We start from the raw sequence: 24,599 nt of genomic DNA on the forward strand, positions 1-24,599 counted from the left end.
GGTAGGCTTGGGAGTTGATTTAAGGATAAGTAAAAGCAAAATATGAGAGTTCAGGGCTAGGATTGGGGAGGCAGCTTAGGAGGAAGTTTGGCCCTTGGGAAAGAAAAGTGAGATGAGTGGCAGAGGCAGCTCAAGAATGTTCCCAGTTTGTTTAGAAATAAATTCACGAGCTCTTTGAACTTGTTGGCATTCAGAATGAAGGAAATGGGAGAGACATTTAAGAAGTGTTTCTGGAGAAAACTTGCATTTCAGGATGATCTAGAATAGTGAGCAGTTGTGGCACAGGATAATAGTATCTGAGTAGCTGAAGCTGGTCCAGCCTAATCTAGTGATCGATGGCATTGTGGAGAAAAATTTGTTGTTCAGCTGCTGACAGACTTTGTTCCCTTCAAGTGACCGGATGAATAATTTTAGAGTTTTAAAATCAGCCTGTATCACAAGCTGTAGCTAGGGCTTCAATATGCCAGCTGGTTGTGCAGTCCAGAGTGCTGAAAACAGCATCACACAGACAGATATACTTCCAGGTTCAATTGCAAGTAATTAGCATATATCAATCAGAGATGTAAATTTGCATAGTAATTATCCATTCACAACTAATGATTGTGGTTACATAATATATGACATAAGGGAATAGTTGTCCAATTACAACTTGTGCATGTCCACCTAATTATAATATCACTAATATCACTAAGCATGTATTTTGCTATATTTATACATTACCTTCCAGACACAATTATGATAGCTATACTTCTACCCCTCATGTCCTCCCCTGTCCCATTGTCTCTTGTTAGAATGGATAATAATCAGCTGCAGCCATTTATATTTCAGTAGCGGCCTTGAGAAATACTCTGCTGATGCTTTCCTTGTGACTAGGAGTTTTATGGTCCTTGACTTTTATCTGGGTTTTACTTTTAATCAAGGTTTTCCCCATGTGTCTGAGTTTAGAAGCTTGCAGCTTATGTGATTTTTAAACTTGTGTGATTATTAACCCTTTCAGCTGTAAAATTAGTTGTCCACATAGATGTTGATTGAAGTCTGCATAGCTTGCCCCATGAAGATTAAGGCTACATCAGGAGAATCAAGCATTGTTAGAGAGAGTAATCATTTTAATGGGCATGGAGGGTGGAAGTGAAGGTGTGGCTAAGCAGATTGATAACTGCAGAAATGTTTTGTTGAGTGGAGGGTGGAAGGCTAGACAGTTGGGGCTTTGCAAATGCATTTGTAAGTGAAAGGGAGATTTTACATTTACATAAGACCTTTAATAACCGCAGGAGACCTCAAAGGGCTTTACAGACAATGACATACTCTTGTGTATCCACTGAGATGATGCATGCAGTGGTTTGGCTTTACTAAGTCATAATTCACCTTGTTCTGATAGTTGAAGTGATCCACAGTGACGCGGTATCTTGTTTTTGCAAGCATCCTTAAAAAACAAGCTTGTCAGGAAGAAATGTATCAAGAGGCCAGTCAGCAACAAAACTAGCAAAATGGTGTATTCTCTTCGCAATTTTTAATGTATATAAGATTTGCAGCTTGTGGAGGAGGGTGAGTTTCATCTATAGTCTGGGCATTTGATCTGAGTGATAAAACAGAAACTGGCATTTTTGATGCCCCTGGCACTATGCAAAGGTTCAGCTATCAAATTTGTAAATTTGTTGTTATGCATCTGTCATTTTCATTGCTCCACCATTGGCAGCCATTTCCTTTCAATTTGCCTGGGGCATAAACTCTGGAAAGCCTTCCTGTAACAAACTCCAACACATATCTTAATTGGCAATTGGAGATCGGGAGTTCAGCCACCACGAACCACAGTTCCCGGTGATTTGCTTTAATTTATTATTGTCACATATATTAACATGCAGTGAAAAGTATTGTGCACTATACAGACACAACATACCATTCATAGAGAAGGAAACGAGAGAGTACAGAATGTAGTGTTACAGTCATAGCTAGAGTGTCGAGAAAGATCAATTTAATGCAAGGTAAGTTCATTCAGAAGTCTGACAGCAGCAGGGAAGAAGCTGTTCTTGAGTCGGTTGATACGTGACCCCATACTTTTATATCTTTTTTCCGAAGGAAGAACGTGGAAGAGAGAATGTCCGGGGTGCGTGGTATCCTTAATTGTATTGGCTGTTTTGTTGAGGGAGCGGGAAATGTAGACAGAGTCAATGGATAGCTGATTTGCATAAGGGATTGGGCTATGTTCACGACTTTTTGTAGTTCCTTGCGATCTTGGGCAGAGCAGGAGCCATACCAAGCTGTGATACAACCAGAAAGAATGCTTTCTATGGTGCACGTGTAAAAGTTAGTGAGAGTCATAGCCGACATGCTAAACTTCCTTAATCCTCTGAGAAGGTAGAGGCATTGGTGGGCTTTCTTAACTACAGTGTCGGCATGGTGGGATCAAGACAGGTTGTTGGTGATCTGGACATCTAAAAATCTGAAGCTCTCAACCCTTTCTACTTCATCCCCATTGATTTAGACAGGGGCATGTTCTCCTTTAGGCTTCCTGAAGTTGATGACAATCTCCTTCATTTTGTTGACACTGAGAAAAAGATTATTGTTGCTGCAACCGTTCTTCAGATTCTCTTTCTCATTCCTGTACTCTGTCTCGTCATTGTTTAAGATCCAACCCACTGTCTTCAGCAAACTTGAAAATCAAATTGGAGGGGAATTTGGCCGCACAATGATAAATGTATAAGGCATATAGTAGGGGGCTGAGAACACAGCCTTGTGGGGCACTGGTGTAGAGGATGATCGTGGAGGTGCTGTTGTTGCCTATCCTTACTGATAGTCAATAAATAGAAGTCTGACATAGGTGTCCATGTTAACTAGGTGTTCCAGGGCCGAGTGTAGGACCAGGGAAATGGCGTCTGCTGTGGACCTCTTGCAGCTGTAGGCAAACTGTAGTGGATCCAGGTAGCCTGGGAGGCTGGAATTGATTCATGCCGTGACTAACCTTTCAAAGCACATCATAATGATAGATGTCAGAGTCACTGGCTGATAGTCATTAAGGCACGCTGCTTGGTTTTTCATAGATACCAGGATGATGGTCATCCTCTTGAAGCAGAAAGGGACCTCAGATTGTTGTAAAGAGAGGTTGAAGATATCTGTGAATGCCTTCACCAACTGATCCATGCAAGATCTGAGTGCAGGTCCCCGTACCCCATCTGGGCCAATTGCTTTCCATGGGTCGACCTTCAAGAAAGCTACTCTGATAGCCTGCAATGGTGAATGACGGGCCTCAGGACTTAGAAGGGCTTCATTTGCGCACATGTGCAGTTCATTGATTTCATATTCTTTAGGCTGGGAATCTACCTGTGCAAGGATGCAAAAAGAAAAGGAGGGAAGAGGTGAAACAACAAAACTGCAGATCAGGTAGCCTGAATTGGAGTGCCATTAGAGGGAAGGTACCAATGGAGCAGGACAAGGAGGAAGGTCCAAACCCAGAAGGTTGTCCCAAACGAGCAAGCAGGGTAGAAAGGCCTGTGACCAAACAGGCCACCTAAAATGGCGATTTGTAAAGCACTCTGGGACAATTAGGCAAGACTGCAGCCTAAAAGACAGAAATAAATGGGCTGCAACTCAGATGACAGAATAAACAGGAAGTAGGCAATCCGAAAGACAATGGACACTCTGTGTTCAAACAGAGTTGTTTACCTTAACTGCTTATTTTGGAGGAAGGTATGTGACCTAAACGCCTCCAGCACCTACAGGCATGGCTGTTGGGTACACACCCAGAGCTCGGTGTGGCAGCATCTGATTGGATTCTTATCAATCAGGATGATCAAGCCCTGATCGACTGATTGACAAGAATCAGGAGATCGCCCAAAAGGATACAAAACCAGGGAGGGCTAAAAGCTGCTGCACAACAGAAGAAGCTCTCTCTCTGTCTGACCCCACGGATGAGCTACAACACTGGCAGCCATCGCCAGCGACGACCAGCTCGAGGAGAGCCACCACACCTGAGAGGGAAGGAAAACCAGAGCCAGAGTGCCAGACCAGACCAAAGAACCAGACTACGCAGAGGACGACCAAGACCAGTGCACAGATAAAGGCCAATATCTACTTGGGTACTTGCCAGTCACGCAAAGTTAAGTCAAGGTCTTGTATTGGACTTGAACTCTCGTATTTTGTGTAAAATAACTTATTGTTGGTTGGCTGATTATTGATTGTGTGTCTTAAATAAATATTGATTGAACTAACCAGACATCTACGTGCAGTTAATTGTCCACCGTATAAGGGTTAAAACAGACTGCAACAGGTCCCAGAACAATAGATCCCATTGAATCAAGATAAATGACAGGAACAGAGAAAAAGGCTCCAAGTTAAAGCAAAGCTGCAAGGAGCAGACTTCAAGCCATAGAAGCCTAGATCCATAAAATCTGCATTGATCAAGCCTGTCATTTATTTTGAAGGGTGGTGTGCCTGTTCGCAGTTCAGCAGTTGGTTCACACATGTTGTATGCTAACATTGAATATCAGAGTATAAAATAGATAACTTAAATTGTTCTATCTTTCTGAATTTTTGTGCGTCTGTAAATATATAGCTGGAGTGAGGGAATAGTGAATGTTTGAATCTTTTTTTATGTTTGTATTGAGATCTTTCCACTCTTTTTCATCTGGTGTAATATTGTTCATTTTTCTAGTTTAGTCAATACTTTATTCTTTGTGTTAAAAGTTCATCAGTAGACACCTGTGAATTTGTTCAATAACTTAGCTCCACGGTTAGGATCTACAAAGCCAGGTTTCACTCTGAGATCTGACTTGTCCTGTATTAACATCAACTGGGATCATAATACACCTTGAATCTCCCCATCTCTTCCCTCGTAGGAAATAGGAGCAGTTCTAGGACATTTGACTCTTCGAGTCATCTTTGCCATTCAAACAAGTTCATGGTTAATTTACTTCAAATTCACTTTACTGCACTATCTCCATAACCTGTAATTCTATATCCAAAAATCTATCGATATCTGGGTTTGACTTGTATGCAATTGACCATTGACAAACTCCTGGGTAGAAAATTCTAAAGATTCACAAACATTTGAGTGAAGAAATTTTAAGTCCTAACTGCCTGAACCCTTATTCTGTGATTGTAACCTCTTAGTTCTAGTGGGGGGGCGGTGGGGATGTCACACGCATCAATCCTGTCAAGCTCTTCAAAAATGTTGGAGACAATTCTCCCAAATAAAACTACGGGCTCAATGGGTGGGAAAATGGGAGACTTTCCCTCACGCTTTTTGCGCATACTTAGTTGGCTGAATGCCTGGCACTCGGTGCATTGCAGGGAGGTTTATGCTAGTAAAGGGGAAGCGGGGAGGGGATGGGTGGTGGAATCAGCACACTGAGCAAGCCACTATACATGTGACAATCTGTCAGTGAGAAGATACGTGCGTGTGCACCCCCCAACCCCCTCACTGCCCCCGTCACCAACATCTCGATTGCCAGCCTTCCGATTGATTTCCAGCCCCCCCCGCCCCCCTTGATCGCCAACCCCCTCCCTCACCCAGGAAAACCCCCTAAGGCCAGCCCAATCCCCTCCTCAATATGTGCAGCCCCAACTCTTCCCACCACCACCACCCCCCCCCCCCCCTCCCCATTTCCAGACTTGATTGTCCACTCTCCATGTGCAGCTCCAATTTCCCCCATGTCCAGCCCAAGAATGCAACCAATTATAGAGAGTAGTCCATGGTGATGTTACCACCATCACATGTCAGAGCACCATCAGGTGCAGGGTATATACTCATGCGACTTGGCCAATGGTGTCTACCTGATGATACGCTGCAGGAAAGGAAGTCCTGAGGCATGGTACATTGGTGAGACCATGTAGACGCTCCGACAATGGATGAACGGACATGGCATGACAGTCGCCAGGCAGGAGTTTCCCCTTCCAGTCAGGCAGTATTTCAGCAGTCCACGGCATTCGGCCTCCAATCTTCAGATAACCATTCTCCAAGGCGGTCTTCGAGACGCACGGCGACACAGGATCGCCAAGCAGAAACTGATAGCCAAATTCTGCATGCGTGAGGACACCCTAAACCAGGATCTTGGGTTCATGTCATACTACATGTAATCCTCATCATTTGGCTTGGGCTTGCAAAATCCTACTAACTACCCTGGCTTGAGACAATTAACATCTCTTTAACTTGTGATTATCCCTCTCTACACTGACACTATCTGTACCTGTAAAGACTTTATTACTTGAAAAGATTCACATTCCTAACAATTATCTTGCAATTGTGTCTTTGTCTATATATGGCGTGTTTGTGAAACCTACTTTTCCACTACCTGATGAAGGAGTAGCGCTTCAAAAGCTCACGTTTCCAAATAAACCTGTTGGAATTTAACCTGTTGTGAGACTTCTTACTATGTCCACCCCAGTCCAACACTGGCATCTTGATATCATGGCTCCCATTGATGGGGACCAGCTTTAATCCCCGCTGGTGGGAACCTCTTCCAGCAAGGGGTGGGGAGACATTAGCGAGCCCAGAAAATACTGTCCCAGGAACATGAATGATATGGAAATATGAATTTCCATATTGTAATCAGCCCCACGCTGATTTCTGGCATGTGGCTGGTTACATCAAAAAAAAGGACTCACGATCGACCACATGCCGGTTGCCAGTCCCACTACACTAGAGTGGCACGGCAGGCCGAGAGGATCGCACCTGTTATATTTGATACGTATATGAAGATAAAAAATCTGCAAGGTTATCAGGAAAGTGCAGAGGAACATGCCTAGCTGAATTGCTGTTGCGTGGCAGATTTTTCCGTTCCTAGAAGATTTTCAGGGGCTGGTGCTGTTTTCAGGCCCTTGATGGTGGTTGTGTTCACCCACTTACACGTTCTTCCTGAAGTTGTCTCTGCGTTTGCCATACAATCAAAGATGGCTGACAGGTCCCTGAAATGGGAAGCCCCATTCAAGGGCCCAACGATTTGGATATCCAGCAGCTCCATTGGGAGAGGTCTGCACAACTGAGGCATGCAGAAATCAGTGAGCATGACTGAAGATGGAGGCCCTCTCTGATGACATCTGGAAATTTAAAAATGAGGATTGGCCAGAGCTGTCAGGCCATCATTGTGGTGGGGAACATCTCCGTAGGACTGCTTGTGACCATGCCTATGGCTCTCTGGTCCTCTTGGCTCTGGGATGGGGAGATTTAGAGAAGTAGCACTAGCTTCCTGGCCTACTGCTGGGAAGCTGCTTCCAGATATCTGCTGGATTTTGGTTCAGGTCCCACCCAATGTCACAGTGATCTTGGCCATGTTGATGTCTTGCCCCTATTTGCTTCTCATACTGAGTAACTTCCATTGCTGCTAATCTGCCTCTGGAATGAAGAAAGATTGCAGGAAGGCTGGAATGTGTTGGGGAGCTGACCCTGCACAAGTCTCTTGGAATTTCTTCTCAACCCCACTATCCAATGCCAGGTTAATTCCATCCATAGAGAGCTGTTTGACTTGATGGGTTGAATGGCCTCCTTTGGTGCTTTAATCATGCAATTATTTATTCTATTCTATCTTTCAATGAAATCACCTCTCGTTCTTCTAAATTCTGGGGAATTTGGAATCTATTCAGTCTTTTATTGGACACTTTCTTCCTTCCACTCTGTTTTCTATCTATTCACCAATCCCGAATCCATGCTAATACATTGCCCGATCTTTTTAACTCTAACTTTGTGTAATAAAATCCTGTGTGGCACCTTTGAAAATTTATAATATATTACGTGTTGTGGTTGTTGGAGGCCAGCCATCTCAACCCGAGGACAGTGCTGCAGGAGTTCCTGAGATTCATCTCCTAGGTGCAACCATCATCAACTACTACATCAATGAACTTACCTCCATCATAAGGTCAGAAGCAGAGATGTCCACTAATGATTTCAAAGTTCAGTTCCTTCTACAACTCTTCAGACACTGAGTTGTCCATGTCCAGGCTTGTGCTCATAACTGGCAAGCAACGTTTGCACCATTTAAGTGCCAGGAAACAACTATATTCAACAAAAGAGAATCTAACAGTCGTATATTTTAAATTCACCGAATGTGTCTTCACTGAATTCCTCCCTATCAACATCCTGAACTGAACTGGATCGGCCATATAAATACTATGATGCAAGAACAGGTTAGAAGCTGAGACTTCTGCAGTGAATAATTCATCCCTGACTCCCAGATCCTAACCACCATCCACAGTCAGAAGTGTGATGGAATACTCTTCATGTGTAGGGAACAATCAATTAGCTTGACACCCTCCAGCACAAGTCAGCCCACTTCAATGGCACCCCATTCACCACCTGAAAACATATACTCCCTCCACCAGTGACAATGGCAGCAGTGTTCATCATCCATAAGATGTCTGAAGCAACTCACTAAACCTCCTTTTGACAGCACCTTTCAATCCCATGGGGCAAAATTTTACGAGATTGGTTCTAAGTGTCCAGCAGCATGAAAATGGGAGAGTTTCTGATCCATTTTTTGGGTGAGTTTTCACACCCAATCTTATGCACTTATTCTACACTATTTTTTTCAATAAATATTTCTAGCTTCTGCAGGCAGTGGGCTGAGCTTAATTTGCCAGCCAGCCTGTAGACCTCTGATTCTACACATGCTCAATTGCAACTGCAGGGGTTTGACAGACAGAGAGGGAGCTGTCAGGTCCCTGCTATTGCAGACAATTTCAACCAGCTCCCCCACACCTTCTCAATCGTGAAGGCCTGCAGCCAATCATGAGCTCCACAACATATGGACATCTAGCTCCCACCATTCAGACCAATCGGACACCCACTCCCCCAATCCGATCACAACAGCAAAGCAGCAATGGACCCCCCAACCCCGACCTGAACCCATTGCAGACTGTACAGTGGGACCCCTCTCCCTTCATGCCCCCACCCACTCCATAGGCCCTGCCTCCAATGGGCTCCTTCCCCTAGCACTGTCTGGTGGGCAGTCCCAAGATGCCTTCTGGGCATTGCCTAGGAGCCAGATGGCAGTGCCAAGGTGCCAGGGTGGCTCTGCCAAGTTGCTATTGTTCAAGGGACATTCCCCTCTTGCCCTCAGCCTCCCCAGGGGGCCTCAATGTCCTCTGTTCCAGCAATGATGCCAACAAGTCTATTTCTGGTTCATGGGAGCAGATGTTTTCCTCGCCGGAGACAAGCCATAAATGCAATTCAGCCCCAGACAATTGAGCGCCAGGTTGATGAAACAGATGGAAATTCAATTTAAACATATTTGCATCCTCTCGCCCATTTCCAGCAAGAGGCTGACCTCGCCAGAAATCCGGCTCTCATAAAATCTCGACAGCCGAGAAATTGGGTGTGATTCTGATTTCTTGGCTCTCGCGTGCTTTTTCTGGCTCGCTCCACCCATCAATGGGTGGGGCAAGCCTGTAAAGTTCTGCCCATGATCTTTGCAATCTCAAAATACAAGGGCAGCTGACCAATGTAAACATCATGACCTGCAAGTTTCCCTCTAAATCTCACACACCATTCTGATTTGCAAATGTATTTCCACTTCTCTCTGTCATTGGGTTAAAAGCCTACTCCATTTGTAACAGCACTTTGGGCATAACTTCACTAGATGGACTGCAGTAATTCAAGAAGATGGCTCACCACCATTTTCTCAAGGCCAATTAGGGATGAGCAACAAAGGCTGGCCTTGCCAGCATCACTCACATCCCATGAAAGGAATTAAAAAAAAAGTTCCTCCTTCTCTACTCTGCTAATTAGAACCTCACAAAATAGTGTTAATAAGTCTGTCATTTTCAACTCTTTGTTTGAAATATTCCTTAAAACCTACCTCACTGCTCCTCATATCTTCTTGTATGTACCATGTCAAATTTTGTTTGTCAATGCTCCTATAACTTGGGACATGTCATTCCATTAAAGGTGATAAATAAAGGCAAATTGTTGTTTCATTGTAGTAAATTGCTAGCCTTAGAGGAGCTTGGTGACATTTAGCTTCTTTGCTGTTGTGCCTTGAGATATTGGGAAAACTTTTCCTGCGTGAAAATTAAAGATTTTCTTATTGGTAGTTACAGATTAAAGAGCTAGTGAACAGCTACTGGATGGATGCTCTGGGAAATGAATCACTGCAGAGTCCTGAGTGAGCTTCGGGTAAGAAGAATTTGCTTTTTTATGCCACAAAGTGTATTTATAATGAGCAAAACTAATTTAATTTGAGATGTGTTAAGGGAGACGTAGAGTAATTCTTGGCTGACTTCTGTTGCATTTCAGTTCCATTGATATGTTGGCTAAGCTATAGTCTTCATTGTATAGATTAATTAAACTACATTGTAGTTGAATATGCCATTTTTATGCTGAGAGCTGAATTGAGAAGACATCCAATGAAGCACTGTGTACATAGCTTGGGTTAGTTAGTAAATAGTTGTTGTTAACTTGGTGGTCACCAATCATTATGATTATCATGTTGGTAACTGGGAAAATGAAATTGTCTGAAATTGCAGAAATAAGTGCTAAGGAGACCTTATTTGAAACAATCCAGCGTCATTCCACTTATGTCCAACCTGCAATGTGCTTATCTTTAGTGAGTTAGAGTCATTTGATGCAAATGCCAAAGACTGGGTACAGTGTGTGGACTGTTTACATTATTTTTCCAGGCTAATTATTAGAGGGGAGGATAGGAAGGAAGTTATTTTGCTTACTATGTGTGGGACCCAAACATATGAGGGAATTCATTGGCTCCATTAGCGAATGGTGGGAATCCCAGTTGCCTGCTAAATTGGCCGATGGGGAATTCCTGCCGGACGCGAAGGCATTTGGCATACACCTGGCCTGCCCTACATGCCCCAATTGGGTTCCCATCCAGAGCAGGCGGGAACTTGATAGTTGTGTAACCCCTCATTGATATATCATTAGCGGGCTCATTCAGTTGTCACCATTCCGCTCATTCAGCTGTCACCATTCAGCCGTATCCTGAGTGGAAACTACATTGGACAGGGTCTGGTCATGACTAACATAGACCTGGCGTGTTGGACCCCAAGGCTGGTCAAGGAGGAAGGTCCAGTTCCCATATGCCCCTCTGTGGGTGCCTAGTTGCAGAGGAAGGGCCCTCAAGGGTCCTGAGGAGTTGGATGAGCTTGGGCTGGGGGGCAACATGTTGACCTCAGCACTCTGTCCCAGGATGGATCTCATGGCTGATCTGCCCCTTCTGGCCTGGGAAAGATGTTATTTAGTTTCAGGATGGTGAATTCAGACACCACCCTGGATTAAAATACTTATTATTGTCTCTGTTCTCTAAAACCGTTCAATTTCCTGGTCACTTAAATCTCCTCACCCCCTAGACAGCTGGAAGACTTCCAATTCACCACAGCACTCCATTCAGCATTTGGCATTCAGCACCGAGGAAGCTGCAGGTGTGAGAAGATCCCTTTCAAGTCCTCTGATTGTCAAAAGTCAATCACTTTCACGAGGGATGAATTCCCTTCTCCGCAAGTGTCCACTCAGCCCCGTTATTTTGTCACAGCATTTATTTCAATTCTCTGTGTCTTCGTAGAAAGCTAAGAACCTTTAAAACATCTTCAAACCCTCAGAAAACCTTATTTCCATTCAATTTCATTCCAGTCCTTTTAATTTCTATTTTATTGACAGCTTAATGGTTTTAACTCAGCATGCAGTCAGCTTTACCTTCATGCTTGAATGCATCTCAAGTACCCCCACTGTTCCTAACTGCAATGTTTACACAAAAGAGGAACTGAAAAGCACTTAGTTAGCACTGGTTTAGATTTGTTGTTTCCTTTTGTAATATTTTGACAAACCTATATACTTCAGTACAGAAAATTAACAATACTGCTTTAGTACAGGTGGTTTCAGTGCATCCATCCTATTGTGCTGAGAGGGAGTTCCAGGATTTTGACCCAGTCACTAACCAGGAACAGCGATATATTTTCAAGTTAGGATTTTACGTGGCTTAAAGGCACACTTGCAGCTGGTGATGTTCCCATGTGCCTAGTGTTCTAGGTGGAGGGTGGAGGTTGTCAGCTTGAAAGATGTCATTGAAAGAGCCTTTTGTGGTTGTTGCAATCAATCTTGTTGATGGTGTGCACTGCTGCTATTGTGCAAGTAGGGGAGGGGTTACCTGCCAATCAAGTGGGTTGCTTTGTCTTGAATATTGCTGAACATTTTGAGTGTTATTGGAACTGCACTCATCCAGGCAAATGGGCAGTATTCTCTTACACTTCTGACTTATGCCTCAACAGGATCCAGGGAGAAAGGAACTATTATTTGCTGTTGAATTCACAGCTTCTGACTTGCTCTTGTAGTTACTGTTTTTATATGGCTGGTCCAGTTAAGTTTCTGGTCAATGGTAACCCCCAGCCTGGCAGATTCAGCAATGGTGATGCTATTGAATGCCAAGGGGTGATGGTTAAAGATTCTCTTGTTGTAGATGGTCATTGTGTGATATCAGTTCAAGTCTGAATGTTGTCTAGATCTTGCTGCATGCAGTCACAGACTGCTTCATTATCAGAGGATTTGCAAGTGGAATCAAGCACGGTAATCATCAGTGATTTCCATTGCCTACTCCTTGCCCACTCAGATTCCCTGGCGGGCAGGCGATAGAATTCCGGTGGTGGTATCAGAGAGTTGGTGCAGACGTGATGGGCCAAATGGTCTCCTTCTGCACTGCAGGGATTTTATGACTGTAAGTCAACTCTTTTATAAATATTTGGATGAGGTGGTGAGAATGTCCTGGTGGAACCCAAACTGAACTTCAGCGAGAGGGTTATTGGTGAGGAGGTGCAGCCTGTTGGGACTTTTGATGACATCTTCTTTAATTTTGCTGATGATTAGAAATGATTAATGGGATATTAATTGGCTGGATTGGAGTTGTTCTGTTTTTTGTGGAGTCTAACAACCTTCACAGGACTGTGGAATTTCGTTGAAAGAATTAGTAACATCATTAGAGTTGAAAAGGAAATAATACTTTCATTTATCTTTCATTATATCTGGAATTAAGAATCTACTGATGACCAGGAAATCGTTGTTGAAAAAACCTATCTAGTTCACTAATGTCCTGTAGGGATGGAAATCTGCGATCTTTATCTGGTCTGGCCTACAAGTGACTCCAGAGCCATAGCAATGTGGTTGACTCTCAACTGCCCTCAGGCAAGTCGGGATGGGCAATAAAAGCTGACTAGCCAGTGACACCCATGTCCCATGAATGAATAAAAAAATTATATTTGGGAATAATAAACTTACATTTATGTAGAGCCTTTCCAAAAGCTTAGGATATTTCAAATTGTAATCAAACAGTACATTCAAAGTATAGCCCTTATTATGATGGATGAAACACGGTAGCCAATCCGAATGCAAAGTAGGATATTGATGTGAATTACCCTTCTATTCTTCAAAGTACCATCATGGTATCTCTTATGTCCATCTGGGAGAGCAGACAGGATCGCAATGTGACATCTTATCTGAAAAACAGCATCTCCAACAGTGCAAGCCAAGATTTTGTTCTCAAGTCTTTAAAGTGGGTCTTGAACCCATGATCTTTTTATCCGTTTAGCCAACGCTGTCATTTTGTTGAAATCAGTCAGCATTTGAAAAATTGGGCTTTTCGTTAAACACCTAGAAAATAAGGTCCTCTTCCATAGCACAGCACCTCCCCCATTGATGAGGATCAATGACTGGATCCAAAAAAGTGTGGTCCATTTTCCGTGTCTTGGAAGTCCCCTCAATGAAGGCAGGCACTGACAACAAAATTCCTTGTTGCCTGCAATGTATCAGCTCAGTTTAGGGTTGACAGGGGAAAAGAGTATTTGAAATACAGAACCTCAAACCTTAGACAAATGCAATGGTTTATCAGGCAGCAGTGATCCCTTATGCTTCAGAAACTTGGGGAAACTTACAGCAAGTGCCTTAAAGCACTACATAAGTATCATCACCAGTGCCTTCCCAAGATCTTCCAAATCTGGTGGCAAGAAAGGCACTCAAAGAACAGAATCCTCTCTCAACCTGACTTCCCAACATCAAGGCACTAGTAACCCAAGACCAGTTCCCCTGGCAGAAATGTTGGGCAAAATTTTCCCAAAGAAAACTAAGGCGAGAATAACAGAGCAATCCGTGCTCCGCACAGCAATCGTCCCATAATTTCTTACATCCCAAAAGATCCCAAAAGTGAAGCAGCAACTTGTGAGCTATCCCCATCACACCCTTAATTCCATCTTTTACTTTTGTTCTATGCTTTTAAAACTAAACGATGTTCTGTACCCTCCTCTTTCCTCCTTCCTCTCCCTTATGTGCTCTGAACAGTATGTTTTTGTCTATACAGCAACACTTTTCATCATATCCCAATACATGCAGTGTCAATGGTAGTCAGTACCCGCTGACTGACATTGAGGATTGGCTCCCAATGCCAGAAAAAATGAGTGACCTCATTTGGAGCTGCAAGAGTCAGTGTCCTTCCTTCTCGTCCTGGTATCAGTCCTGGTTAGTCACACGTGGAATGTCCACATCAATCCACTCTCTGATACCCAGTGGCCATCCAGCACCTGAACACCACCCCCCAACCCCCACCACCCCCACCATGGTATCTCTTATGTCCATTCATCTACAATCCCTCTGGCAGCCCCCATGACAGTCCCTGCCTGGCAAGGCAAGGTACTGACATATGCCAGCTGTTCCTCTTGATTTTTCCTGCCCACCTGCTACCTTTTGTCTCTGCAGGAGAAAATATTCTATAACAGGAGGGAGTGGGAGAAGACAGGTCGTGGAATTCCTGAGTTGCTTCTCCTGACCTCCTTTGAGGACTCACAATGGAGCTCTCTGGGAAGGTACCTGAGCGAGCCCCGAGTGACTGATGTCAGCATGCACCAAAAGAGCCACAAAACCGTTATCCATATGACCTTTTCAAGCTGCCCAGATGTTTGTCCCTCCCTTGCACTGCACCTTCTCTTGCAAGAGCAGCACCTGATGAGACCGGGCTTTCAGGAGTCAGTGTCCAACCTTGCAGCTCCCATCAGGAGAAAAGTTCCGTGAAAAGCACCAATGAGGCATTGCAGACAACACCCATACCATCCACCAGTGTGCAAGGATACACACCTCAGGTTTTGGGGTCACTTTCTGTGAGCACCACGCAGCTGTTGATGCACGTCTGGGGGAGGCAGGCATGTCCGAGGGAATCGGGTAGGCAGAGGTCTGCCAGATCACAAGATCACAAGAAATAGCTGGCCCCCAGCCAGGAACGAACCTGCTGGAAACAGTTCTGTCAAAGCTGTTGGAGATGCAGAAGTCAAACCGGGGACTGCAGGAAGGGGTTTCAACAACAATCCGACAACTGCAAGGCAGGTTGGAGGAGTCCCACAGTCTTCAGGCACAGGAGAGGGTACGACATTGCCTGGCACCCAGGCCAACACTGCAAGGATAGTGACCATGGTGGAAAGCCTGGAAATGGTAGTGCAAAGCTTGGAGTGGTAATGGAAAGCCTGGAAATGCAGGAAATGGTAGCTATGGAAGGCAGGGTCCAAGGTGTGGCCAAGTCACTGAGGACCATGGCTGAGGGCCTTCGGAGCATGCTTGAGACACAGTGAGTAATTGCAGAGGGGCTCCAGAGCTTGGTCCAGACTCAGACGGCTATCACTGAGGGTTAGCACACCATGGTGCAGAAAATGTTGGGCCCCCAGGAATGGTAGCTCCAGGTGACACAGAGGTTTCTGGAAATCGCCCCGATTGCCCGTCCAATGGAATATGGGAGCCGCAAGGGAGGAGGAAGTGCTGGAGGCCACCTTAGGACCTTCCACTCAGGAGACTCTGGCAGTCTCCAGCCCTTATGAATCCCCCCTTCCTATCACTGTTGCATCTCATGGGCAGTGGGCTGAACAACATGGCATGGCTATATTATTGACACCTGAAAGTTGTCTGGGGTCTCCCAGGTATTGGCTCTCCAGGAGATGCCGGCCAAGGGCATCATACAGCAAATCACCTCCACCTCTGATGTGTATCCTGGTGGGTCACCTTGATTTAGCGCCAGACTATATAAGATTAAGAAATTCTTGGTTCACTAAGAGGGCACGGGTGAAGGGAGTCACTCCCTTCAGGGCTAGCCAGGACTAGGGTAGTATGTACACTACAGGATAACAGTTAAAGATATTTCACCCTAAGCCACAATTCCTCTGTCTTTGATCCATTTCCCACAAAGTGCTTCATACCCCATTCACGCTCATAGAGGCATAGAGCGTCGTACTGCCCAGGAAAGGCCCTTCAGTCCATTTAGTGTGCACAGATGTCACTTACCACTGCAGTTGCGTGAATTCCATTTCCTAGCACTTGTACCATATCCCTGAATGCCATGGTCCTCCGAGCGCTCATCTGAATACGTTGTAAGGTAACTGGCCCCCAATCCTGTCCCAGGCAGTGCATTCCAAATCCCCGTCACCCCCTGAGTGCAAACTGTTTCTTGAAATCCCCTCTGAGACCCTTGCTCTGCACCCTAAAACAATGGCCCCTCATGATAAATCCCCCAGCCAAGAGGAACAGTCACTTCCTATGCACCTTGTCCATACCCCTCACGAACCCGTGCGCATCAAACATGTCCCCTCTCTATGGAAAACAATCCAAGCCCACCTCCTCTCCCCTGATGGCACAAATGCCCCATCCCAAGCAACAGCCTGGTGACCCCTGCAGCACCCCTTCCTGTGCAACCTCACCTTCTTATAGTGGGATGACCAGAGCTACACACAGCACTCCAGCTGTAGCTTAACCAACATTCTTTACAGCTCCAACATAACCTCCCCACTCTCCTGGTCTATGCCATGACTAATAAAAGTAAGTGTCCTATGTGACTTTGTGATCTGTCCTGCTAGGAATCTGTGAATATGTACCCCAAGATCCATCTGTACCACTGAGCTGCCCAGTGTCCTTCATTACATACTCCCTTGTCCTGTTACTCTCAAATTGCATTACCTCACACTTAACAGAGCGAAATACCAGCTAGCACTGCCCCACCCATCTGACCAACCCATCTACATCTTTCTGTAGTCTAAAGCCACCATTTTCAACCACCCTACCAACCTATGTATCATCTGCAAACTGCCTGATCATCTCTCCCACTTCATCACCTATGTTGTATATGCATATAAACAACAATAAAGGATCCAGCACTGGACTGTGTGGTTTGTCCCTGGATACTGGCCTCCAGTCACACTTACAGCCTTCTGCTACAATCCTTTGTGTCCTGTTACCAAGCCAAATGTGGATCTCCTTCGCCAAGTTTCCTGAACTTCACGTGCTTCAACTGACTCAGTAGGTCCCCATGTGGGACCTTGACCAAGTTTGTGCCGAGAGTCATATGGACCACGTCAACTGCTCCTTGCCCATCCGCACACTTGATCGAAAGCCATGTTGACTATCTCGAAGCAGCCCATGCCTCTCCAAGTGGGACCTAGTAATGTCCTTCTGATTTTCTTCCAAATGGTCCTTCACCACTGACTTGAAACTCACCAATCTGTGACTCCCATTCAGTTCCTATCAGCCCCCCGAGCAGTCCCAGAAGTGAGGGCCAAAGAGGTCCACGTAGACTGACACAGCATCCTCATCACCCACCTGACCCGAGGCCTGGCTCCCAATTCGCTTCACCTGGTCATCTTCCTCCAGAACGTCACCCCATTGTTGCATCACAATGTGGAAACACACAGCAGAACCACTATGATGCAGGACACTCTGCAGAGCACCACCAGAGCTGTCCAGGCAGTGGAACTGCATCTTGAGCAGACCAATGCACTGCTCGATGATGGATCGGAGGGCAGTGTGAGCTTCACTGGAGCAGATCTCCACCTTGGTCTCAGGCCTCTACATCAGCTTCATCAGCCGTGACCTCAGTGGGTAGGCCTTGTGCCCCACCAGCCATCTTGGCAGTCTGGGGTGGACTTGAAGACCCTGGGGATATGCGAGTGCTCCAGAATACAGCTGTTGTGCATGCTACCCGGATAGCACGCACACACCTGCATAAAGTTGAGCAGGTAGTCACATACAGTTTGGATATTCAGGGAGTGGAATCCCTTGTGATTGGTGTAGGGCACTCCTTGATTTCAGTTGGCTCGCAAAGTGATATGTGTGTCGTCTGTAGCCCTGCACCCGAGGCATATTGATAATGGTGGTGAAGCCGCAACTCAGATATCTTGTTGGGCCTGGCCTGGGTTGAAATGGATGTAATTGAATGCCCAAGTGTACAGGACATCTGTGACCTCCTTGATACACTTGTGGGCTGACGACTGGGAGATGCCACACAAATACTCGTTCGAGCCCTGGAATGACCTAGTGACGTAGAAGTTCAGGACCCTCCTCAAGCCGATGGGTGTCTGGGCCCTGACCCTGACCAGTGGCCGCCTGTTGTTCTAGTGCAGTGTCCAGCCTTGGTAGGCCTTGTTGTGGACTACAATGTTTCTCAGATGCCAGGGTATTAACGATGGTTGCTGCCAGCTCTGCTTGCTCAATGCTAATTGAGTCGGGAGTGCGGGAAAGGAGAGAGGAAGAACAGTCCATAAGTTACCTATTCTGGATCCCTCAATCCCCCCAGCATCCTGTGTCCCTATGAGTTTGGACTCAGGCAAAGCAACACCATCCCCAGTGTCATAGTCATACCAGTAATGTCTCATATGGTTGTACCCTCCCTTCACGTTATGTGGCACGATGCCTCTGCATCCACAGCGCAGTTGCGTGGTCACTGGTGTGAGATGCACAGCTGCCCCTCTGGATAGCTGGCCCCCTCCCAAATGGCTGACCCCCCCAAGAATAGGCCACCGAAACCACAGTCCACTGGTGATAGTATGTAACAGGCTGGGCTGAGCATTCTGGTGCTGACAAGGAGCATAAGAGTGACTGTGAGAGGGTCCTTCTTGGGAAACAATGCTGTATAGCCCTGTGGGCACCCACCTGGATGTATGGAGCAAACTAGCTTCCAGGAATGGCATGTAGTTCAGATGGATGTTGGAGTAGAATCATGCTGACTTTCATGTGACAGGTGCCTATTGTAGGGAGCACTGCACTGTGCATACAGTGTGAAGATCGTGTTGACACTTTCCAAATTCCCTTGATTGGGGTGACAGCTGCTAGACCTGGTGCTTGTAACTGTTAGTGGGTCTGGGATGGAATGTCCGCAATAAACCACAGAGCCTTTCCAGCAAGCAGATCGCAAAGTAACCTGGGTGACATTGATGGGGTTTGAATTCAACCTCATATAACCCCCTCAGAGGTCTTTCAGCGGGTATGGAGAATGTGTGCTACATGAGCCCCAATCCATTGACGACCCACGATGTGGAGCTCAATCCTCCCCAGGCCCCTGCAACCATGAAGACCCCCCACCCCATCTCGCACCAGTGGTACTCACACCTCCTTGCTCTCGTAACTGCTGTATCTGAATCACACTTCAAGGGACCAGCAATGCATGAGCCTGAGTGATGTCCTGCTGGAGAGGTGGGAGCATTTTGGAGGTGACAAACGTGCTAATGAGATTGAAATCCAGTCAATCTCATGCCATCTTGTGCCCGGCCAGTTCGTGCCATTAGGAGGGGCCTGGGACAATCGCAAATTGTTTGGTACTGGGCACGGAACCACTTTTTAGTCCTACTCGCTATTTTCCCAGATCAGTGTGTCGTGCACCAGGCATGGCGAGGTGTGAAAATCGTACCCAAGTGTACCTGACTGAAGTAATTGTTCTACTTGGAACTATGTTATTGCAGGACCCTCCCAGGAGAACAGCAGAAACATTTTAGGGATATCCTCAAAGCATCACTGAAGAAGTAAAATGTCCCCATCAACTCATGGGAGTCCTTGACTTGCGACCAGCCAAAATGATGCTACTGAATGATTACAAGGACTGAAATCCCTAAATATGCAACTTTTGAAAATATTAATTTTTCTTGGGTTCAGGAGTGATATTTGATTTATGGGAACCCTAATTATTCTAAGGTCTGCTGTTACTAATGTATGGGTGTAATTTCACTGAATCAACTCAGGATTGCTTGGTCTGAACATCACCTTGCTTGAACAGAAATGATGCCAATATGTTTATTTGAGTTTTGTGTTTTCACTGTTTTACTGAATCTTTTTGACACATTGTCAACACACAGACTGTGATGTGCCATCCTGAGTATATCACCCTTCCAGCTGTGTTTATTCTGTGAATAATATGTAGGTTGCTGCTATCCCTCTGTACCATGCCGCACAGTAAAATCTCAATTTATTGCTTGGAATTCATATTTTTTGGCACAATAACATTTTAAAGCAAGTGAGAGGTTCTATGCATTTTCATACTCCTCAAACCAAAATAGGACCAACCCACAAAATACTTCCATCAATATATATGTTGCATGATAACTCTAACCGGACAGATTACTTGGTCAAACCCTTTGTAATGCATGTGCACAGAAGAGAGAAAATATTCTGCTTTTTATTTGGAGCAGTCACTAATGTGCTATTTTATAAAGCTGCTTTGATTCTGTTCTAATATGAAATTGTATCTTCTCATATAGCTTTCCCCACATTTGCTGTGACAGCTATTTTTTGATTGTTCAATTTTTATCTCTTCTCTTCGACCGTGTCAAGGAAAATTCTGTTTTTTTGTTGTCAATTTTTTGAGTGCTCCTATCCAGTCAATTGTACGTTTTGAAAAAGTATCAACAGACACATCGCATTCTCACCACCTGGCTTCTTCATTCTATTGTAAATGTTTGCATGCATTCCTATAAATGGACATTATAATCAAAACCCCTGCAGTAAGTCACCTCAAAAAAAAGAGTAATTTAATATATTAGAGATTTTATTGTCAATTGGGTTATCTCAAATGTCTCCATGGAGAATTGCATCATATTAGAATAAAGCATTGTCACTGACAGTTTAAGTTTATTCACCCCTTTCACTACATCACAGATTGAAAGAGACAACAGGATTCAATTGTTTCTTGTGAATGGAGCTGTAAGTGATTGCCTTGAGGTTTAACTTTTAAGGAAATAAAAGTCACATCAATCATCCTTGTGGGTGGGGGGTGGGGGGGGTGGTGATATTGCAGGGGGACTTTGCTTAATGTAAATTTAAATTTGCATGATAAAATTCTTGCACATACAATGAGCCACATTTTAAATTTGTCTATAAGGGAAAAAGAAAATCTGTTTCCCTTTCAAGTTAAAAATTTCAATCAAAAGTATTGTCAATATATTCCTCTGCCTCTTGGTCATTTTCATTCATGAGATGTGGACACTGCTGACAAGACCAATATTTATTGCCTATTCCCAGTTTTTCTCAAAAAGGCAATGATGAGCAACCTTTTTGAATTGCTAGGGCTTGTGTAGTGAAAGTATTCCTCCAGTGATATTGTAAGGAGTTCTAGGATTTTGACCCAATGACAATGCCCCATCTTAATTTGAAAAGACAATTGAGGAATAGCTGATGTTGCAGTAAGGTTGCTTTTGATAGCGATTAGGGGGCTGTAAATAAGATAATATGCCTAACAGACCCAGAATCTTTGACCTCTAGATAGCCGTATGCTGGAGTTGCCCCCCACATTGGGCTGGGGGCCCCTTCTGAAGTCCCCATGCACTAACTACATGGGACATGCTTGGGAAGTCTGGAATTCTAATGGACAATTGAAACTTTCCAAAACAGAGTTAAAGAGAAAGGCCAGAATTCACCAGTCATTCATGCAGCAGGATTCTCTGGTCTCACTGGTGGCTTACCTTGTCCCTGGGTGTTTGACTGGTTTAGGGTGGCTTTAATGGGAATTCCGATTGACAGCGGTGGGACCAGAAGATCCTGTCACCAGCAAAAGCCACGCTCCCTCCCACTGCTGAGAAATACGCTGAAGGGACGCCCAGCCATCCTCTTGGTTCAACTTGCTTACCAATACCGCTCCTCCCAGCCAACTTGACCCACCCTGCCTCTCAAACCAGCTTATTCCCTCGCTCACTTAATTGCCACTCTACCACCTCACCCCAGTTAGCTGCCACCCTATTTCCTCCTCACCCACTTATCTTGCACATTTATCTTCTCTCTCTAGCTTCTCAAAGTGACTTTGGGGCATTTAAGGTAGCAGAAAATGGCATCTGGTGCTGTAAAAGGGAAGCATGGCATATCATCCCCCGATGCTCCTACACTACAAGGAAGGGTTCCAAATAAATATGTTCCACATTTCTAAGGAGGTCCAGTTCAGATGTTTGAGTGAGAAATGTAAAACTCCAGTGCAAAGTAAGTAGGAGCACACTGGCAATCTGGTAGTGATTACCATTTCTCAAAAGATTCAGTCCAATACTTTGTAAAATACTGGTGAAGTTGCAGTGACTGAGTGCTATGGTAATATTTAAGCTCGTGGCCTCTTAAACTGATCTAGGTTAAAGCTTCAATCTTCTGTTCATTGAAAACCAACCTCTGTAAATCACTCACCAACCTGATGGGAGAGAGTTCACAGGTTAACTGATCTCTGCGTGTCACCATGGCAAGCACAGAGTTGAGGCAGTTCCACACACTCTTCTATTCCATTCCTATCACTATTATGTACCACCTGGCTGCAAGCAACCAGAAGTGATTAGCAGCGTTGTCCAGGGACATTTCCTGCTCAATGTTCTGGCTTGGGATTGTTCATTGGAGAGCAATCAACAAAAGAGGAAAGAAAACAAATTAGTTGAAATTGTTCTGAGCTTGTTGATTTGCAGCCTGTGAAAGGGTTGGTGCAATGCTTTGACAAGAAGGCAAACCTTTCACAATTTCCACTCTGATCGCTCACTATACCTTGACCCCGGTTCGAAAGTGTGTGGGACCAGAATCAAGTTTAAATGTGATGTTGCAACCCTGCCTCATCTGAATGTCAGAATAGCTTGCAGTTGCTGCCTCTGCTCACAAACCAAAAGTAGTCATTTGAGGACCAGTCGGTAAAACAGGGGTATAAGAAGGCAGTCATCCAATCCAATCTCCAGTGCGGTTCACAAACCACGTAAATTGCTTTTTGTATGTCACGTGAGCTTCTGCATGAAATGGATACCTTGTACCTTATTGTCAGACATCAGCTATCTGTTCTCTTGTTCAGTAGTCTAATTTGCACTGATGCTGTTTCCATGTTTCTGCATAAAGATGTTTTAGTTCCTTTTGGTTGGCATGAGGGGGAGAGCTTATAATTAGCTGGGGTATTTCTTACTGTTGTCTGAAGTGACAGTCCTTTACAGTGCTATGCACAAATAAGAAAAATGACACAATTGAACAGACATTGACTGATATTCCAATAATGTATTTCATTCTCCTTACAAGCAGTCTGACGTAAAGTTTGGTGATGTGGAAGCTGCAAGGATTAGCACTCCTAGAGCAGAATGTTGAACTCACTGACTCCATGCATGGATTCAGCTCACAATGTGGCAAAACTGGATGTGTGTTTGTGGAGATGGTTGTATGTTGGAGGAGTGTGTGTTGTGGGGGGTGGATCTGCGTGCGCATGGAGGAGTGTATTTGTGAGGGGAGTGCGTGTGGAAGGGTGTGTGGGGGAGTATGTGTGTTTGGGGGAGAGTGTATTTGTGTGGAGGGTTGAAGTGTGCGTCTGTGTGAGGAGGGGTGGGGAGTGTGTGGGCAGGGGCTGATGTGTATGTGTGGGTAGGGGGGGAATGTGTGTGGGAGGGTTGTGTGAGGAGGAATGAGAGTGTGTGGGGGAGGGGAAATGTGTGTGCTGGGGGGTGTAGGGAAAGTATGTGTGGTGTGTGCAAGGGTGAAAATGTGTTGGGGGCAAGTGTTGGGTGTATGTGGGGGTGGGGGGGTGCTGAGGTATTTGTGTGGAATGTACGTGGATGTGTGGGTGGGCTGTGAGAATATATATGGGTGGTTGACTGTCTGTGTGTGATGGAGAGGTGAGGTGTTGTCATAAGAACATAAGAAATAGGAGCAGGAGTAGGCCATCTAACCCTTCAGGTCTATGTGGATGTGTTTGTGGAGTGCATGTGGTGGGCGTATGTGTGTGTGTGTGTGTGTGTGTGTGTGGTCCTTTGTATCTGTGTCTTTGGTGTGCTTGTGTATGTGTGGCAAATGTGTGTGTTTGTATGTGTGTGCATGCATGGTGTGTGTGCATGTGGGGTGGGGTGGAATGGGGTGTGTGAAATGTGTCTTGCTGAGCAATTTAACACAAATCTACATTTTCCTCCATTAGTTAATGTTGACGTGAATAATGACCATTTACGATGGTGCTTAAGAATTATCATGCCTATCATCCATTGCTTTCCAGTGTGATGGTTGATCTTTTCAGCAGTAATGTTTTTTACCTTTTACATGATCATGTTGCATATTTTTTCCCACTTTCAAATATTTTCCCATACCAAAGTTCCTGAAATGAGCATAGCTTTATAATATTCTGGAAACTTTTCCAATGTTTCTGAAATTCTGTGACCACTCTTGCCCAAAAGTTTCCCTTTCTTTCCTATGGTAATGACTAGCCCAGGCAGCTGACCCATCATTTGTACCAAGAAGATCTATATTGATAGATTTTTGCATCTAAAATCCTTTTGAAAAACACATCACTTTCACAAGTATTCTCGAAAGGGACCATTTTTAGCGTTGAGTCATAATCTGAGGCTACTGATAAATTTCTGTGGACATCTTTAATAACTCTTGTGCACCATTTTGATCTGTT

General features: G+C 44.9%; 1 protein-coding gene across 4 annotated transcripts in view; it reads left to right on the forward strand.

Moving 5' to 3' along the window:
• The window catches only part of disp3 (dispatched RND transporter family member 3), a 501,267-nt gene that overhangs the window by 120,716 nt on the left and 355,952 nt on the right, over positions 1-24,599 (forward strand). For all 4 annotated transcript variants that reach the window (XM_080214968.1, XM_080214970.1, XM_080214971.1 and 1 more), the window contains one exon: positions 10,021-10,102. The gene's annotated coding sequence lies outside the window, so the exon portion shown is untranslated. The remainder of the gene's footprint in view (positions 1-10,020; positions 10,103-24,599) is intronic.

The sequence above is a fragment of the Carcharhinus amblyrhynchos genome, chromosome 30 (genome assembly GCF_965287045.1).
Source record: "Carcharhinus amblyrhynchos chromosome 30, sCarAmb.v2.hapA, whole genome shotgun sequence".
In the NCBI taxonomy this organism is placed as follows: Eukaryota; Metazoa; Chordata; class Chondrichthyes; order Carcharhiniformes; family Carcharhinidae; genus Carcharhinus; species Carcharhinus amblyrhynchos.